Raw genomic sequence first — 6,000 nt, forward strand, 5'->3', positions numbered from 1 at the left:
GGCACCAGCAGTCTGTGTTTACATTGGAAGTGCCTGGAAATGAATTTCCCCACACTAGTCTCATTTGTCTTATCAATCTGTAAATGTGTTACCTCAATGATGGAAGAACACAATTAAAACATTCAGAAAAGTGTTTCTCATGTGCTCAACATTCTCCCCATTCCACTTAATGCACAGTAGTAACCACTGAGGAGCAGCCAGAGGCGAAGAAACAGCATCCAGTGACTTGCAAGCACCCAAGTTTAGCCGCTGCATATTTTTTAAATTAGCAGAGTGCGTCTGCTAGGGGTGACCACGGTGGAACATATAAATATTCAAAAGGCACATGTTGTATTCCCAGTCTGCTCATTCTGTTAACTTTTTCCACACTGCAAGCTGAATCATCTGTCATTCACCCTAATTTAATCATCAGCCACTCTCATTCAATTATCCAATATAATATGCAAATGAGGTGAACAATGGCCAGCTCATGCTAATTATGTACATCAGAATAATTAAATTGGATAGAAGTGGTGGAGGGGGACTGAACTATCATAAAATGGGGAGCAGATTCTTTAATTAAGGCTGCAAAATTTTTATTAGAATCTGTAATCTGCCCGTAAATTGTTGAATGGTGGCAATGCGCAGGGGGGACATTACTCTTATTGGAAAGCGCTCCCTGAAGACTCGCTCAGGGAAGCACCAAGGGACGTGGCTCATATCAAGGGCAAATCCGGATTCCCATTTATTATGGCAATCATCTTGGACTGTGAACAACTTTCCTCAAAAAGACTGCAAACCATGAAGCCGTTAATATACTGAAGAAACTGACTGAGAGAAGCCAGTGGTTACAATTTCTTTTTGTATAACTACAAGTGGTATGACAAAAGTTAATTAGATCTAACATCTTAAACAAACACTGACATATTTGCTCTTTTTTCCTTGTTTCAAGATAGAGCAGTTAATAGTTGGAAATACAGAGCTTTCCCCAAACATGATGAATGATCTGAACTCTATTTAAACTGTTTTTTCTTTCTGCAGTAAGCAGAACTAAATGATGTAAATTGTGTGTGCTGTACCAAGGCGGCAGAGCATGCCTGGCAGCCTGTTACACACAGAGAAACATCAACCCTAATCCTCTGCTCTGCTACTGCATGCATGCAGGCACCACTGCCTCTCCACAACAGACCAGCCGTGTCCAGCAGCACAACACAAAACAGTCTGCTGCGGGACACACAATGGCTCACTCAGAGGACTCAGCAGACAGTGAGCAGCAGGACCCTGGACAAGGTGCTGAAGCCACTGAAATATTTACAGAGGCGTATTTTGTTGCTTTTGTGCCGAGTGATTGAAGGGGGAAACCTCTGACGCGGGCTCCCTCCCCGCTTACAGTCTATTTGGCCTCTTGGTTAAAAAAGAAGTCACTGACAAGAATAAAAAAAACTGTGAAAATTACAATTAAAAATGATATGTTTCTCTAGAAATAATATTTCACCCTGAATGTCTATCTGTGTAGATATGTTTTTTTTTTAGGGTGAAGAAATGTGCAGGGGGGTTTGAAGTTTAAAGATATTGATAAGAAAGCTTGAATCACCTATAATCCATCACCTCCTGTGCAGACAGACAACAACACCTCTGGTGTATCCTGCCCTGTTCAGACAGTATTTGTTAAACATGTCAGGGTGACAGAACAGCAGTAGGTCAGGAGCACTGTAGATTAAAGTGGGAGTGAGTTTGAGTGAGGATGTAGAGACATGTAAACTGACAGATGACATGGTACACAGCAGTGATAGCCTGTCTGCTATCTCTTCCTTTTCTAATATATCTACTGTGAATGTGCATACAGGTGAAAGGCCATTGTTTACATTGGGCATCCTCTTTGCAGTACGTGATATGCACATATATAGCCAACATGTACAACTTCAATGCAATATAAACAAAGTCATAGTGAATCAGTTTCAGAATAATACTATTTCGATCGTTATTAAGTGTTTGGCTAGCATTAAACCAAGATTGTTTTGTTGACTTTGTTGAGACTTGGAACTAAGGGTAAGCTTTGTTCATGTGTTTATGTGAGTAAATGGCTCACATAGAGTTAAAAAAACAAAATGTCTTATTGACTGAAAGAAGGACATACGTCCTGGCCTCTACCTTCGTTACTTAATGGACTTCCCCCCAACATGCTTGCGCATATGACTTAATCAAAAAAATATTTTGTTTTGAATAATAATTGGGTTTTTACCCACAAAAACAAATAAAATTGGCCTGTATAAAATATTGTCATTAATCATCATTGTTTATTGTTCAATCTTCTAAATTAGTTCCACACAAAGCTGGTGGCAGACATTGTGTTGTGTTAGCCTCCTTTAGATGATAGAGCCTACAATCGTTGAATTTGGTGGGCAAAAAGGTAGTTACCGTTGTGCTGCGGAGTTTTGCATCCCTGCCTTCTTCGAGAATTGCATAGGTAGTAGTAGCAGTAGGTAAAGGATTTCTGTATTACTGTATTGATACATATATTTAGTTTATGCCTTAAACACACTTAGGTTTTCCCGTTATTATATTTCTTGGGGAACAGGAAATAGGCCTAGTTCTTTGGAGGTGCATTCCCAGGAGTCCTGTTTCCAGGGATTAAACCCTAGTATAATGATGCTAAAGAACTTTTTGAAGAGTTCATTTTGCTCTGTACTGTATGTTTGCCGATATGTGGTGCTTTATAAACAGTGATCTCACAAAGTGACTTACTGGTGAATAAGATAAATTATTACCAGCTGTTTTATGTTGCAGCCCTGTAGGTGTGTGCAAACACTGTGCTGATACGTCACAAATGTTCCTATCCAGACAACTTACTATTTAGTAATTCTTCACAAGCCAGTCCATTCTTATCTATCACCTGATTTAGTGTTCAACAAACTGTACTAACTCAGACGTGTTTACCGTTGTAATCATGATCACTTCAGTATTCAGCATTAGTCAGAAGAGTTGTATATATTTTAAACAGTGCAACGGCAATCTGCTTAGAAATTCACTACACCACTGACTGCACTGACTGCCTAAGTGTGTCACCTCTCTGAGCTTTGTACCAAAGAGTCTGTTTATGTACAAAAGTTAGTTTGACCTGAGTTACAGCGGGGAGGAAATCACAGTAGATTACCTCAGATATAATCCCTGATATGTGAGCTACTTCCCAGCTCTTGTTCCTCCTGTTTGTTTGTTTCTGCTTTAGTGCCTATCTTTTGGATTTCTACCATTGTCTTCAAAAAGGGAACTTTTCATGACAGATCTTGTTTGGCTGTTTGTGAAAGGCTTCTCCTAAATTACCCGAAGCCCATGAAAGACTACAGCCTACATACTCACATTACTTGGAAAAAAAACAATACCTGAGTCAATACATGGAAGCAAGCAGGTTGACTTAGCTCGGCTGGTGCCTGAACAGCGTTATCTCTCGTCCCTGCCTTGTCTGTCCCCATGATGGATAAGCAGGGGTCAAAGGTCACACCAGTTTATTCTCACAGAGGAAACGTCCTTTCCTAACAACAGTTTAGAGGTACAATAAGAATGCTTTTCCCGACTACTAGAACATCAGGTTGGACCACAAGGTGATTGGGCTACTGCAGTTTGTGAGCTGCCTGAATCACTGAAATGCATGTTGATGAGAATATGATGTGCTTTGATGAATTACCTGCTGTACACTGTAATGTGTGTGGTTTGTGTTAAATTACATTGTAGTGGCTGGATTAGCAATGATGTAATGACAGAGTCAATACCAGTGTAATACCGGTTTTCTAACAGTGATGACAGTGTTGGTATTCCATTTTAATTAATTTATTTCTGTGTCTAAGTTGCTTTCAAGACTTTAAAATGTAGTCTAAAATTGGATTTCTCCTATATTGTGACTGTGGAATGACATGCAGGCATCACTTTAATATGTTCTGGACAAGTCATAAGCTTTTATTTTGCTTACCTCAACGTCTAGCCTAGCTGCATCTGTTTATGAAAGAGCCTCTACAGGAAAGAGCTCTAAGACAAGATAACTCAATATGTATTATATGTCTTAATGTAATACCTGGAGTCACCTCCAGATCTGTGCAGGGTTATTAGTTCTGTAAATTCCAGTTCATGACATTATACAGCAAGTTATTCCCTTTGTGAGAAAGTTATTTCTGCAAATCCTCAGTGTGAAACTGTCTCTACAGTGTGCCAAAATGACTGGCAGCCTGTCAAAAAAGATGTTGGATGTTGAATATCCAAAATCTATGTCAGAGTCCGCATACAGACAAGAAATCCTTGTTCCCAGATGAAAGCAAGCTGGAAAAGTGATGATTTGATTTAACAGAATTATCTCTAATAAAGTAATTATGTAATTAGCCTCCAATCCCCAGTTCAACCAAATAAATGTTAAAGTTGTTCAGAGCAGGTACACAAACAAACACAAATCTATCTGATCCCTCAGAGCGCTGCAACCTAAAGCCCTTTCAGGATTCATAATGAGTCAGCAAACATTTTCATTACAAATTTGCACCACTTTCCGCCCTAAATGAGAGAGCCGCACTTCCTCTTATAAATACCATGAGCAGGTATCTCTTACTCAGTGGCATGCTTAGCACAGGATGGAGACCTGTATGCCAATACCTCCACGGTGTGTAAGGGACTGATTGTGTGTGGGGTTGCCTGGTCACACTTAATGCTGCACTGAGACACCTGAGCATGGAGGACGGCTATTGTGCGTCAGCCAACGCTGCTCCATGGCTCTCCTGTCCTCTGAAAACCAAGGGAGGAAGCACAAAGGAAGAAGGAAGGCACATTTACACCTCCTTCCTCTAAAATCAATGCATCTCTTGGACACCGGAGGGTCAGGGCTGTCACAGGGCACTTGAGAGACATCATTAGGTCTTCTGGAGGCCATGGGTTACTTCTTGATGTACTCGTCTGAGACAGCACTAAAGACAAGTGTGCCTCTTTGCAAAAGGTAACGTTTTAAGGATAGATACACACCGGGGCAAGAGGTCTAAGTCTTGAGTAAATGTACAACAACATGCAGCCTCTCCTCTCCTAAAGCATTCCCAGACATTAAACTCTATATTTTCCACGACTATAGTTTACATTTACTGGCTACTGTGCAAACTGCAGTTATAGTGGGACTGTGAAATGAATGAGGAACAAACGGCAGGTTTCTCACACATATTCAGTGACAGGCACGCAGCCGATCAAACAGCCGGCTGTCATTAGAGCACAGCAGCTGGAGTTGACATGGGCACTGCCTGCAGCACACAGTGAGAGCCGACACTGACACAGACAGGAATCAGTCACATAGATGTGAGATATGTCAAGCTGCTGGTACAGTTTCTGTTGTGTTGATTTATTAGTGATATACAGTTATTTAATAAGTGATACACTGTATGGGAGCAGATATCCTAAGTGATACACTAATTGGTTGTTTTTTAAGATAATGCACCACAACAGTGTGTAATATCGTATGTACATCTAAAATTGACAGTTTTACCCTCATAATTAGTATAACCACATATTTCAGTATAACTGTATTATATTTTTTTTCTGTTTTGCCAAAAAACTTTGGCAATAATGTCATGTCTTGTATCCTCCTGCATTGTATTGTCAATAACTACTCCTTACTAAAAATGTATTTCCCTCCTTTTTCTGTTGAGCCATGTTAGGTACTATTACTTGTAAGTTATTGTCTGTAAGATTTTCATCTAGTTAATTGTCTGTTAAGTTCCTATCTATCAAAGAATGAGTTAAAACAATTGTGATTGAGCATACAACTCCAATGATGAAAGCGCTTGCATTTGCTGCTTTGTCAAGTAATAGGATCTGAGTGTCTGTGGCGACTTTCCCGCCATAAATTAAAATGTGCGTGCAGTTAGTGGCACTTTTTACGTCAGTCAGCAGGGGTTGGTCTCCCCCCGTCTGTCCAGTTGGAACTTGACAGTGCCGGTTATGCTTTGTTTTATTGTACTTGGAAATTGGGACAAGGAAAGATGCAAAAAAGTGGTGATCGGG

This window comes from Perca flavescens, chromosome 1 (assembly GCF_004354835.1).
Source record: "Perca flavescens isolate YP-PL-M2 chromosome 1, PFLA_1.0, whole genome shotgun sequence".
Lineage (NCBI taxonomy): Eukaryota > Metazoa > Chordata > Actinopteri > Perciformes > Percidae > Perca > Perca flavescens.